The following is a 15,009-nucleotide window of genomic DNA, read 5'->3' on the forward strand; positions in this document are numbered from 1 at the left end:
ACTCCCTCATTTTGTTTTTCAAAGAACGAATTTCAGGACAAGACACAATTACAAATACTGAACCAGTGTGAGCCGTCTCGCAGACTGTTCGCTTTACCATCCAAATGTTTGAGGATGTAAATAGCAGAGGTTTGGCAACCTAAGGGTTACCTGAAAACCAAACAAAACTTTTTGAACAAAACGTGCCGAAATGAGGTGCGTATGGGCCGCGACGGGTAAGATTTGGATGGAGTCCCCGGGTAGGACGGCGACCAATGCCGTGTGTGCTCTACCCGAGTGTAGCTGACCAGAGGGGGGGCTCCCAGGCAGGGCGGGTCCCAATGCCGTTTCTCCACTGCCTGAGCAACCGACAAGAACGGGCAAGAAATATAGTCATCGTGGGGGGTTGCCGTATTGGTTCTTCCTTCGAACCAGAAGGGCAGTTACGAACGAGGGTCTGTGCATCTGTCGACAGACGAGTTCCTTTGAACTGGCGTCTGGGACATTAACAAGTCTCTGCGGACAAACTAGTTCCTCTGAACTAGCATCCGGACAAACTAGTTTCTCTGACTGCCAGTGGGCGTCGGAAGGGTGGTGGCGAGGGGCCGTCGGAAAAAAAAATTCCGGTCTATCATGCAACATTTAACAATACTAGTACAAATAACATTAAACATGTACATTAAATGAACAAACATACAACAAACATGGTGCAGGTTCCATCAGAATACAGGACATCGTAAATCATATTTGGACTGGGGTATAACTAGTATATGGAGGGAGTGCAGCGTGACCGAAGAACAGAGGAAGGAGGAGCGAAACAAAAATGAAGTGGCCTTGCTGAGGTAATGCTGCCATGCGATGTGGTGGGTAAGCACTCACAATTTGCATGGGGCAGCTGGGTCCTTGTAGCTGCTGTGGGTGGTGTTCTCTTGCATATCTGGGGGCTAGTCTAGCTGGTGGGGGTCTCCTTCAATCTCGGGCAAAGTGTCCTGGCTGCCCACAGTTGTAACATGACCCTGGGGCACATAAGGTGGAGCAGGCTGTCTGGTGCATTTTTCTTAATTTGTGATGGCTCCTGCTGGCGCCGAGGCGTCTGGCTTGACTTTGTTTATCCCAAATGTTTCGATTGTTCCCGGGGATCGCGCATTAGTATGTAGATGGCTGCTACATTATTATGCAGATGGCTGCTTGTATCAATGCTGTCTGGGCTTTTGCAGAGTTTAATACACAGTGAATTTGTCAACGGCATGGTCACTCCAGCCAATGATGCATACATGGCCGGTTAGCTTAGATGGTTAGAGCGTGGTGCTAATAACGCCAAGGTCGCGGGTTCGATCCCCATACTCGCCAACGAAGTAATCACATTGTCATCTTATTAGTGAGAGGCAGCACGGTTTTGTGAAGGGGAGGTCGTGTCTCACTAACTTGATAGAGTTTTTCGAGGAGGTCACTAAGATGATTGATGCAGGTAGGGCAGTAGATGTTGTCTATATGGACTTCAGTAAGGCCTTTGACAAGGTCCCTCATGGTAGACTAGTACAAAAGGTGAAGTCACACGGGATCAGGGGTGAACTGGCAAGGTGGATACAGAACTGGCTAGGCCATAGAAGGCAGAGGGTAGCAATGGAGGGATGCTTTTCTAATTGGAGGGCTGTGACCAGTGGTGTTCCACAGGGATCAGTGCTGGGACCTTTGCTCTTTGTAGTATATATAAATGATTTGGAGGAAAATGTAACTGGTCTGATTAGTAAGTTTGCAGACGACACAAAGGTTGGTGGAATTGCGGATAGCGATGAGGACTGTCTGAGGATACAGCAGGATTTAGATTGTCTGGAGACTTGGGCGGAGAGATGGCAGATGGAGTTTAACCTGGACAAATGTGAGGTAATGCATTTTGGAAGGGCTAATGCAGGTAGGGAATATACAGTGAATGGTAGAACCCTCAAGAGTATTGAAAGTCAAAGAGATCTAGGAGTACAGGTCCACAGATCACTGAAAGGGGCTACACAGGTGGAGAAGGTAGTCAAGAAGGCATACGGCATGCTTGCCTTCATTGGCCGGGGCATTGAGTATAAGAATTGGCAAGTCATGTTGCAGCTGTATAGAACCTTAGTTAGGCCACACTTGGAGTATAGTGTTCAATTCTGGTCGCCACACTACCAGAAGGATGTGGAGGCTTTAGAGAGGGTGCAGAAGAGATTTACCAGAATGTTGCCTGGTATGGAGGGCATAAGCTATGAGGAGCGATTGAATAAACTCGGTTTGTTCTCACTGGAACGAAGGAGGTTGAGGGGCGACCTGATAGAGGTATACAAAATTATGAGGGGCATAGACAGAGTGGATAGTCAGAGGCTTTTCCCCAGGGTAGAGGGGTCAATTACTAGGGGGCATAGGTTTAAGGTGAGAGGGGCAAAGTTTAGAGTAGATGTACGAGGCAAGTTTTTTACGCAGAGGGTAGTGGGTGCCTGGAACTCACTACCGGAGGAGGTAGTGGAGGCAGGGACGATAGGGACATTTAAGGGGCATCTTGACAAATATATGAATAGGATGGGAATAGAAGGATACGGAACCAGGAAGTGTAGAAGATTGTAGTTTAGTCGGGCAGTATGGTCGGCACGGGCTTGGAGGGCCGAAGGGCCTGTTCCTGTGCTGTACATTTCTTTGTTCTTTGTTGTTTGTTTAAACTTGCACCTGCTAGTTTCTGTCTCTGTTGGCTGAATTTCCCTGCAGCCTTTGCTGTTCTCCATTTTACATCGGGGGTTGGCCAGCCCAGGTTGCTACAGCGCCGGCCCCGACTCAACATGGCATCGGTGTTCAGGAGCCGGCCGCGCCAGAAAGTAGGCCCTGGGGGGAGAAGCCGGCCCGCCGATTGGTGGGCCCCGATCGCGGTCCAGACCCCATCGGACGCCCCCCCCACCCCGGTGAAGGAGCCACCCCCCCGACCGTTCACACAGAGTTCCCGCTGACAGCAACCAGGGGTGAACGGCGCCAGCAGGACTCTGTCGTATCGGCACGGCCCATCCGAGCCAGAGAATCGGCAGCCCTGCCAATTCCAGCGGCCTGCGGCCCGCCGCAAATGCCGCCGATTCTCCACACCTCGGAAAATCGCATGCCGGCGTAGTGCTGCTGTTGTGCTGATTCTCCAGCCCGGCGCGGAGCCCCATTGTCTTTAAGACTTATTTCAGTTTGGAGGCCCAGACATACTTTCAAAAAGTTTAGATTCCTCCTTATAACTATTTCAAAAAGCCATACATTTTGCTTTAGTTATCTATTTATTATCTAATTTTTGAAAAAAAATCAGAAATTAGAGCTTACCCATAGACACGGGTAATCTAAGTTTTGGCTTTTGCAATGGTATCATATGACTAGTACAATGAATGAAATCTCTCATGTCTGTGACATCTGTGGCTCGAGAAATACGCACAAGGGAGGAAACTTAATAAGATATAAAAATCGTGCAAACCTACATAGCAACATACCAAAAGCCATTGAATTGAACTGAGATGCAAATTCTCACTGTCCTTCAAGGCATGTCTTGTCGGTTTAATTGACTTTTTGGGACGAAATTGCACCTCCCAGCTGTTTCGTTTTCCTAACCTTGACAGAATATTCTCAAACTTTAGTCACAACCAAATCAATGTTTTTAACTTTGAAATCATAATACATGGATCTTCATCGCAGTTAGTAAGAACATAAGGAATAGGGGCAAGGTAGACAATATGGCCCATTGAGCCAGCTCTGCCCTTCAATACAATCATGGCTAATCTTCAACTTCAACTCCACATTGCTTCCTGCTCCTCAGATCTTTTGAATCCCAGAGACAGCAAAGCTGGGATTCTCCACTCTGGAGCCGAAGTGCTCTCACCAGCGAAGAATTGCTACTGGTTCCGCTGACCCTGGGGGTGGGGCCCGGTATGCAAATCCCACCCCTTTAGAATGCTAATTTATACTTGGCGGAGAACTCGCCGGATTCCATCGGAATCCCAGTATCAGGCTGCCATTTTCTGCAGGCAGCCCGATACCAAGGTCTGGCGGCTCCCCCCATACAAATCCTGACACCGCCCAGCGCTGACAAGTAGGGCATCTCCCCCACCCACCTACCACACGAATAATGGGTAAACCCCCTCCCCCCAACAGCATGCATGCATGAGGGTAGCATGACCCCTCCATTCCCCTCATCAGAGGCCCGCATCAGTCACACCTGCATGGAAGCTGAAAGCAGCCCAGGCGGTAGAGTGTAAAAGCCCTGCATTTCCATTTCCCTAACATCTGCTGCCTCAGCCGAAAGTGTTTAAAGCAGCAGCTGCCAAAAGTGTCAGAGGCTTCCTTTGAAATGTAAATCTTGCATTCAAATTCACAGATCAATGTTTCATGAACCAGTGATTGACAGTTTTATTGGTCCAGACATAGCTGCTTAGGAGGTTTATTTATTTATCTTCTCCTTCACCTTGAATGCATCTTAAATACCCTCCATTGATGCTAACCACATTGTTTATAATTGCTCTTGCTATGATTGACAACTCCTAAGGAGCTTAGTGCTTTCACTTCCTCTTTTTATCAGCAGAAAGCAGTTTGTTCCTTAATGTGGTGAGGAGCTGTCAATCATAGTAAGTGTTTTTAAACATTTTGGTTAGCACCAAAGCAGGATAATTGAAATGCATTCAAGCATGAAGGTGAAGATAATACACAAACCCGCGATGGAGTGCAAGATTTGCATTGTGGGGGAACGGGGGCCTTACGATGGACTTTGGGGGCACCACAGTTATGCTCTGACCTCCTTGACCCACCTTGGGCTCCACTGCATCAGGGCCATGCTTGGATAAACTTGCACCAAAGCCTGCTGTGGGGGTCAGAACTTAATGGGATGGGGGGGGGTGTGGAGACTCGGGCTATGAGCCCGTAAATGGCATTATCAATTATTTAAATGCCGGCTTTGCATCCTTCTGCCGCGCCAGGCGGATTTCGCGCTAATGCCACCAGTGGGGAATCGGCCGATGCCGAACATGTTCTTCCCTGAACGCTCCATTCTCTGCTCGATGGTAATCCCGATTAGAGAGGCATTGAATGGAGTATCCATCCCCAAACCTTTGTCTATCTTGGCCTCCAATATCTTGAAACGATGGGTATCCACAACCCTCTGGCATAGAGCAAGCGTTTTCCAAGTGGCGGTCACAACCCGCGGGTCACAGGAGGCTGTCGGGAGGGTCGTGGGCCATCCATCACGGCATTCCCGATCGCAGGAATTCAGGCACAACAGCTGCAGCAGTTGGCTTTTAAAAATGACGGCTGCGAGTGGCTTTAAAAATGATGGCCGCGACCAGCTTCAAAAATGCAGGCACACTGCGCGTGCGTGCCCATTCATCAGTGCATATGCCGGGAGCCCAGAGAGAAACACCGCGTCTTCCTGACGTCAACGCGTTGACCCAGGCGAAGAAATTTTTTAAAATTCATTCAGTCTTCCTGTCTGAAGCGAGGCAGGGAGCAGGTCACGCTCCTCGAACACCGATGTCACGTGCTGTGGGCGCGATTGCGATTCCTCCATTTTGGCAGCAGCAAATAAGCTACAGGACAGTAAAATTCAAAATGGATCATTTTGTAATAAGGAAGAGAGGGCCAGGATCTCACAACTAAACCTACTGGAGAGAGTGGCTCAGGAGAATCACAGCAGGCCAAAGCAGTGGTGGCGTGAGCTATTCAGGAGAGTCCACAATAGGACAAAGCAGTGTTGGTGTGAGCTCTAGGGCCTCTGGTGAACAGCCTATTAAGAAGAAGCTGAAATCAAGCACCAATTAGTATAAAGATGATTTTTTAAGGTATGAATTTATTACTTATGCCAATGTAAATCAGGATGCAAGGCCCATATGTGTTATATGCAGGGAAGTGCTGGCAAATGAAAGTTTAAAACCCTCAAAACTTCAAAGGCATTTGAAGACTAAGCATGGTGAGTTCGAGGACAAACCTCTTGATTTTTTTTCAAAGGATGCAACGAGAACTTAAATCGTCAGCTGAAGTCCTCAGCAGAAATAGATGAGAGGTTCGTGCAAAAAGTGAAATGCATCCCACTTAGTGATAACACAGTGACTTGCTGAATGTGTGATATTGCTGAGAATTTAGAAGCCCAGTTTATTTCTCATTTAAAATCAGCGCAGGAGTTCTCAATACAACAGAATGAAAGTACAGATGTTTCAGATTGTGCAATTTTGCTAGTTTATGTTCGATATGTTTGGCAAAAGTATTTTGTTGAGGATTTGGTGTGCTACCTTACTGTACCAACCCACATACATGACTGGCGCAGAGATTTTTGAAGCATTGAATAGTTTCGTGGTTGGAAAATGCGGGCTTGACTGGGATCGTTGCAAGCGATGGAGCAGCCAACATGACTGGGAAAAACAGCGGAGTTCAATAAGGATTAAGGAGGCAGCTGGTCAGGACATTGTTTGGAATCATTGTTTTATTCACCGTGAGGCACTGGCATCGAAAGGAATTCCATCCGATCTCGAAGTGTTGTTGAAAAGAATTGTGAAAGTTGTGAATTTCATTAAACGCAGCGCACTCAATACCAGACTTTTTGAGACTATGTTCCGATATGGGAGCTGAGCACACACATTTATTGTTCCACACTGAAGTACATCGGCTGTTTACGAACTGAGGTACAAAATCCACGCTTTCTTCCTTGAGGAATTGTCCTCTCTGGCTGATTCATTTGCTGATGAAACTTGGATGTTAACTATGTCTTACCTTATAGACATCTTTTCAATTCTAAATGAACTGAACCTCAAATTGTAAGGGAAGGATGATTGCTTTCGGCACTGTGAAGAAATTGAAGCTTTCCCAAAGTAATTGAAAGTTTGGATATTGCGAGTGCATAGCTAAAATTATTACATGTTCCCCACACTGCTATGACACATCGAAGAAAACAGCATTAGTAAAGAAACTGTAAATAGACTGGCAAGTCTTATTAAGTTGTATCTGGCTACGCTGATCAACAATTTTGGCTGATACTTTCCAGAGGAGAAGTTTAAGATTTTGCGAGGGAAGAGGTGGGTGAAAAATCGCTTTGAGTTTGAGACCCCAGAATCAGTTGTTAACTTGCCGCTGACTCCAAATGAAGAAATGGAACACCTGCACCTCAGCTGTGACAACACATTAAAAACACGGCACAAGGCAATGTGGCTGTCAGCATTCTGAAGTAGCGTCTCCGAGGAGTATCCGAAGCTGAGTAAAATGAGCATTCTGGTGCTTTTGCCCTTCACAACAACTTACACGTGCGAGGTTTCATTTTCCGTCCTCAAATCGATGAACTCGGCACAAAGGAACCGGCTGAATCCTGCACCCAATATGCACATAGCCCTCTCCTCCTATGAACCTAATTGGAGTGAGATCATGAGGACCAAGCAGGCTTACCTCTCGCATTTACAGTAAGAGAAAATGGTGGGTCGCGATTGTCGGCCGTCGTGGTTCGAGAAGGTCGGCCGGCCGGCGTGGGTCGCGAAGGTCGGCCGGTGTGGGTCGCGACGGTCGGTCGGTGTGGGTCGCGAAGGTTGACCGGTTGGTAAAAATGGGTCCCCAGAAAAAAAGTTTGAAAAACACTGGTGCAGAGAATTCCAAAACTTCACAGTACTCCCCCTTCCCCACCCACCCCACTTATCCTGAGACTGCGCCTCCAGCCAGTGGAACAATCTCTCAATGTCTATTTTGTCAAGCCCCTTCCGAATCATGTATGATTCAATGAGATCACCTCTAAATCTTTTAAATGCCAGAGAATATAGACCCAACTTACTCAGCCTCTCATCATAGGGCAAGCCTTTGACCCCGGGGTCCAATCCAATGAATTTGTGTCCTGCCTTAAAAATGGAAACCAAAACTGCATACACTACTTCAGGTGTGTCTCACAAAGCCCTGTACAGTTATGGCAGGACTTCTTTATTCTTATATTTCACTCACCTTGCAATAAACGGAAACCTGTCATTTGCCTTCCTCGTCGTTTGCTGTACCTGGATGCTGTGCGTGTTCCTTATGCGAGCACAGAGTCTAGAAATGACAGTTCATATGCTAATTTGGGTTTACTTTGGGTTCTGAAAAACGTTTGTGTGAATTGCTGCTTGCTAGTTTCAGACATAATTTTGCTGTTTTCAATCTATGACTAAAATGTGGTCATTCCGCCGCACATGGGCCAGAAAAGTGAGTAAATTATGTAAATCAGCTGTGAACTAGCAAATAGAAGTTAGATGGACCCCTCAAATCGTGTCAGGTGTGTAAAATCAGCTAATTGCTCACTATTTTGGTGTTGGGTTGGGGGGGGGGGGGGGGAAGCCAGACCGACAAATACATTTTGCAAACCTTTGCAAAAAGTCAGTAAGAGAATGCAACCAATTTCAAGATTGATCATCATCTCCACTACCCTGTCTGTCAGAAACAAAATGACAAAGCATGACAGAATATAGCTTAAAGCAGGCAATATTTGTCGGCCACCATAATCCTCAATGTTGCAGATTCTCATCCCCAATGAAAAGCCAAGGAAAATCAACAGCTTGCAGGACATTGATGAAACCCTGCAGGAAACCAGCATAATTATTTCTTCCCCCAGAGTTAAAAAGAATGGAGGGCTAGATGTCACTATTTGCAACAAAAGCAAACACAAAGATAGTAATGTGCCGATTCAAGCAAACTAATTTTGCATACTAGGCAGTAGAATAAATAAATGCTTGAATATTGCACTCCATACTTGTCTGTCATTGATTGCATTGTTGGAGGAAAGCAGTGGCAATAACTGAAAGTTGAAGACCTGAGTATGAAATTAAAGGTAAAAGGGTTTGAGGAACTATTAATGGATTTAGTTTAAACCTTAAGAAGTGATGGCCTAAATTTCCCAGTTTTGTTACGATTGACTGGAAAGAAAGTCTTGTGTACAATTTCTATTGTCTGCATCATAATTATTCATTGTTGTGCACTTTTTGAGTTATAGAAAGAGTTAGTTGATGTTGGTAACTTAAAGACACGCAGATGAATACAGGAACAAAAACTCTTGGAGCTTTTGGAAAAGTTCAAACAGTTTTTTTCAACGTGTTCATAGCCTTTGAAGAGGCAAAGTGTAGAGGGCACAGTGGGTGGGCGCAAAACATCTCTGATACAGTCTGGCCTAGCTAGCTAACTCCTCACTGCCATTTTCATCCTTCCGTTTCCATGCATTTACCATCATGGTCATTGAACCACCTTAGGGCAAAGTTCTGGAATATGCAGCAATCAATTATTCTGTAAAAAATATGTTTTTTTTAACTAGAAATCTGAAATAGAGGTAGAAAATGCAATTCCATCACCATTTGAAAATATAGATGACTGTTTTGGGTACACCTCATTAGAACTTAAAACTAAGAGAGAAACTTACATTTTAGTAAAGATTAAAAAAACAAGAAAGAAGAGGGGGAGAAAAACAGCTGCTCCAAACCTGGAGGGGGATGGAAGTTTGAATGACATGCAAAATGGCACAAATGAAGTGATGGAAAAGCATTTAATGAAAAAATAACTTGCAAATAATTAAGATGCATAAAAAGGTGAAAAATTGGATAAAGTTGTTTCCTGCTCTTGTTCAACATCTTCCTCTATATAAAGTGGCAAGAACACTGACAGCATCATCATTCATGAGAACTTTATGACTGCACAAACCAATTAACATGGCTGTAGTTTGCCTTATTTCTGGCACACAAGATTCTGTTTCAATCAGATGCCTATTTCACATGGTCAAGGTTACAAAACCACAAGCTTCCCCTTCCCCACCCCTCAATCACCAAAAAAGCCTAAAGTAGTTCCAGAACAACAGTGCCACACAGTCTATGTGCTATATAGCTATAGCGGTTTCATCACATGTTCAACAAGTGGAAATTTGTTTAAACTCACAGACCCCTGAAATTGCTGCTCCAAATAACAGAATTAGTGCCTACATAATGCTATATGCCAAGAGGCAATTCTAGGTTTGTACGTTATAATGGTATACAAATAAAAAAACACATTCCCCTTTTTTTGTTATTGATATTGGCAAAGTGGTGTTGTGGCACAGGTCTTCCTTTCTTGTCTGAGTGACAAACTTACACAAATGCGCCTAGTTGGAAACCCATTGTAACTGCAAGTAAATTATGTTGTGATCAGCAGTAAGGTGTGATAGATGTTGCTTGTAAATTAACTCCTCAGACTCTTAACTTGCCACTTGTCATCATAGTGATTTACTAGTGGCTACTTCTCTTTTATATAAGAAGAATTGTTTTTCAGTTTCCTCTCCATCTCCCTTCAAGGTTGTTCAATATATGTTGGTCTATTTTCAAGGAAACATTTGTCATGTGTGAATTAGACAGTAAGTAGCAAAATCATATCCAGACCTCCTCTGATTGCCACAGTTCTCAGAAGAGGTGCTGAATAAGGGATGACGATTGGCACAATTGTTTTCTCCCAATCATAGCACAGGAAGAATAAATTATATGTCCTAGACAGCCATCCTGGCTGAGAGCATCTAATTCAACACCTACCTCAGCTTTTCTAGCCTGTGACTCACTTTTGTACTGAGCAATGTACTTACTTATTAGCTTATGAGGAAGAATAATTTAGTTGCACCAATTAGTTTGGAATTCTGAAAGATTTAGATTAAGGTGGTGACGATCTTTATTCAAGACTAATAAGTTCTTCATGGGGCAAAGATTTGAGGGCAAAAGTTCCCTTTGGTAGAGAGTCCAAAGATGAAACTCTGATGTACTCTGTGGCAACATTGCTGCCCCAGTGGATGACTGGCAGCTCTTAAAGCTAAAAAAGCAACTGCTGCAACCTGATACTGAGACTGCAGTATAAAATGTTTGATCCTGTGATTTAATTTCCATACGAACAAATGAACGTGCCTGCCTTCAAGAAGTCAAACGCCGGCTGCATTTCAGACCCTCTTGGTCTTTCCCTCATCTGTATCCCTGTCTTCAGTTGCCAGTGAATACGCTTGTTTACAAGCTTGAGTGATATTCCTTCTCATGCAGAAATTAACCTCTAATAATTGCTTAGGAGTGTAGAATTTCCTAGTAATCCTCAACAAATTATTTCTCAATAAACTTCCTGCAACATTGTTACAGTTGTTAAATATTAATCCTGTCTTATAAACAACATAAAGTGTTGTCGTGGACTGTACTGCTAACTTTTTTTGAAAATTCAAAGCCAGAAAACATGTGTGCACAATTAAAGCTAATATTTGTTCTTAAAAAGCAGGCATCAGAGAATTATTTCAGTGTTGTAATTGAATTGATGAGGCGCAGATGGCAGGCATAAACTAAGCCAAACGGTCTGAGACGTAATAGGATGGAAAGAAAATAGCATTGAGAAGTTTAAATCGATTCACTGAAGTAAAATATATTTAAGTAACTAAAATTTTGATACAATTCCAGGTGCCATATAACGCAGAAGAGTGATTTTAGCACCTAATACTTGATTTTGGGTTTTTTTTTCTTGCATGTCAAAGTACTTCATTTCATGGTCTGAGTGAACTATCCTCATTAATCTGTGTTAATTTCATAAAACCATCAGCTCACACTGGGACAGATTACATCATACAATATGCCAGATGGCAGCGGAAATATTACATTTAATAATGTACTTCACCTCCTGCGTTACAGAATAAAAATGGAACTCTTTGCAGTTGCAGAGCAAAACCTCACCCAACTGTACAAACTCTGCATAATTAAGCAAAAACAATACTGTGCTCGGTAAACAGTAATTCCATACAGTCACATGCAGAGTAACCCATAGCCATTTGAATAAATTTGAACTTCATGTAGTTACACACCTAATTCTTTGACGAGCACTTTTTAAAAAAGAACTACAATCTGTAGGTCTTTCTTCAGAAGCTCAAACATTGTTAGGTGAACATTTTATGAATCCAGCGTGACCCCAATGTAATTTCAAATTCTCTACCATTACAAACTTGCATATATTCAGAACAGTTCTTCTCATTCAGGTCAAGCTGTAGGATCTATTCACTCATTTAGAACTGATTAGATTAACAGAGGACAAGGTGGTCTTTTCAGATCTTAATGTCACAACTTGAAAAAATGTGGGAATTGTTAAGTTTGCTGGGTGAGCTGCATTGAAATACTGGCCAGGATTTTGTCAGAATGACCGGGATCTCACCCGCTGGTTGGAGAACTGGCAGGGAACTCTTGTCAGGTCTCTGAGGGAGCTCAACAGCATCAAGTGCCCTCCCTTCAGGCATTTAATTGGTCACACTTTGGCCTTCCCTGCAACTGAGGTCCCAGCAGCAGAATCCCACTTGTTGAAAGCTGCCAGTCAGTCAGAGGCTGGCAGCTCCTCATGCCTCCAGTAGGAGCAGTGGCTGCTGGCAACAATCCATCCACCCGAGGAGGTGGCTTTCAGTGGACACTCTGTCCATTGCCGGACCCTTTGCTGTGTCCTCACCAGCAATCCTCAAGAGGCCGTTGGCAAGCACGACAGGTTTTGCTAGGCAGCCCTTCAGAGGGTGCAGGAGACCCCTGCAGTCTCCAATAAATCCCTGAGCCACCAACAAGTCTGCGGTGGGTTGGGGATAATGGGTGTCAATTGGCTCATTAATTGTCATCCCACCACTGAGTAACCTTTTAAAATATTTTGAACTATATCAAATGCAATTGCCTGTCAGGAGGCCTAAAAATAGTATGGATGAAGAAAATGCCATCAAGCCTGCTTCTTCCGCTGCGCTGACCATTTCTAATCTACACCAGTGAATCTCCTAGGCAACTAGCATTTTGCACAAATGCTGTCTGATCGCCAAAAATGTTCAAGTACATCCCACGATATTTATCAGACTATAACTTTCCACAATGCAATCCTAATTAGCTGCTGCGCTGACTAAGAATATCTTCCAGCATCACCCCTCTTAATAGCACAGGAACCATTATGTATCGCTGAGTATTTGATACCGAGAAGTATCATCCTAAAACTTCCTACGCCAGCAATTATGCTGGGAGTTTTCCCCAGGTGGACCAGTTGCTGATCCCATTGGCATATGTAGGGCCAGTAACCCTTGGGCAAAGGGACAGTGTGGTAATGTATCAGAGGTAGAAAACCTGTCCCTTACTCTGAGCTGGGTTTTAATCCATACCTGAGAGACTGAAGGGACATTATTCTAATCTGAATGACAAGTTTTTTTTATAAGTTACTTACAATCTTCTAAAAATCAATTTACCTAGAATAAGGTCAAAAGGACTTTGAAAAATATGTTAGTGTTGAAGGTCAACACTAATGAGTATACTTTCCCATTTAAGGCACAAATTCCACCTGTTCAGAAGTTTCATATTGTATCTGCAGCAACCTATCGTGTTCCAACACTGGCCCAGACGTGGGGCATAGATTAGTGACCTGTGTTACCGTGTAATTACTGTGTCTAGTGAATTGCTGAATGCTAGTCAACAGTGGTATTTCTGCATTCCACTGATTAAATCCAGCAGATTAGTTTTCCATTGTTTAAACATCAAGTACAAGTTCTGTCTTCAAGGAGATAATGGGAAGGCGTTGCGGAAACAGTGAAAATCATAACTATGATGTTCCATGGACACCAGTGTGTTGGACAAATAAAAGGTCATATGTTGTCATCAGGAATTTCTAGACTGCAAGTCATAAGTTCCATTTTAGAAAAATTCCAGTTGATGATGGCATCTATTGATAGAGTAACGCAAGAAGTAATTGTGAACACAGTGACAGGGCACTTCAGTCAACTTTGGCTTTTATACTGAAGATAGTTTGTTCAGGAACAGGGCGTCCATTCAGGTTATTTAACGTTATAGAATGGCATGGAATAATTTGTCTAACCTTCTCCACATCCAGTCAAGAAATGCGTGGCTTTTCCTCAGTACTTTCTCCTCCTCCCGATAAGCATTTGGCAGCTGCACATTTGAGATTGGAACTTCAGTGCATGTGGAATTAAGACCATGGAGCACAAATGTTTCTAATCTCTGGTGTAATATATTAGAACTCCGAACAAAGTGTGACACCTCTTTGCTCTTATTCAACAGTGTTAAGCATTGATATTCACTTCGCAAGTTAGAGGAATGCAGAGTTCTTGGAATTGTTAGGACTGGAGGAAGCTACAAGGTTGGGTTGGTTGACCAGAAAACACTCATAAGTCAGTGAGCACAGGAATGATGAATGAGTGAAATTCAGAATGAGCTCAAGTTTATGGAGAGTGGAAAATGGGGGGCAGGATTCCCACCTCGCACCAAAAATGTTGGCAGGGAATGTATCCGTGTCAATCACAGCGGCGCCACAACTATTTAACACTCAAGTGTTAATTGACTGGAGATGGTACTTTACACTTGGACAGAAGTCCCACCTCAGAGAGCTACATGCCAATGTGATTGGCTGGCAGCTCTGTAGTCCCATCACGAGAACAACACAGTGGCTCTGGCTGAGACTACAAACAAGTTCTAAGTCCAGAACCAGGTAAGTGAGCCCTATGGGTGGGAGAGGGGAGGGGCTGAGTGATAGGGGAGTTGGAGAGTCCAGGAGGAGAGGTGGGGGGGCATTATGGAAAAGGGGCCCATGAGGGAGTTTCCCCATTCAGGCCTGAGCGGATTGACCTGCTGTGCTTCCCCCCTGCCCCTCCTCCCACCAGCCTCAAAATTGAGGCAGCCCTGTCCACATAAGGGTCTCAATTGGGGCTAGGGCCCCTCCCTCATAAAATTGAAGGCAGATCAGAAAGAATAGGAGAGTGGCGGCTTGGCCACCCAGTGAATTTTAAAAGCTCACCCACCTGCAAACCTACCAGTGGAGATCTGTAAAATTCTGTCCAGGAAGTCAACCAGAAGATCATTGAAGAATCAAGGTTGAAAAAAGCATGGATGTAGGTTCCACCAGAGGGTAGGCTAACACAGATGCAGAGGTGTACATGTTATGCAGGTGGATACATTAAGCATTCTTTGTGATGGAAAAAATACCAATATGCGTCAATATATATGAGGTTGTATATGAAGAGATGAAGAATAAGAAAAACAAGCAATATCAGCTATGAGCCTT

General features: G+C 44.1%; 1 protein-coding gene and 1 non-coding gene across 9 annotated transcripts in view; both read left to right on the forward strand.

The window, feature by feature from the left end:
* The window catches only part of st3gal3a (ST3 beta-galactoside alpha-2,3-sialyltransferase 3a), a 1,052,507-nt gene that overhangs the window by 1,022,434 nt on the left and 15,064 nt on the right, over positions 1-15,009 (forward strand). The gene's annotated exons all lie outside the window — the stretch shown is intronic.
* Positions 1,256-1,329, forward strand: trnai-aau (transfer RNA isoleucine (anticodon AAU)). The gene has a single exon. It is a non-coding gene; the product is annotated as a tRNA-Ile (tRNA).

Source organism: Scyliorhinus torazame, chromosome 7 (genome assembly GCF_047496885.1).
Source record: "Scyliorhinus torazame isolate Kashiwa2021f chromosome 7, sScyTor2.1, whole genome shotgun sequence".
Taxonomy (NCBI): domain Eukaryota; kingdom Metazoa; phylum Chordata; class Chondrichthyes; order Carcharhiniformes; family Scyliorhinidae; genus Scyliorhinus; species Scyliorhinus torazame.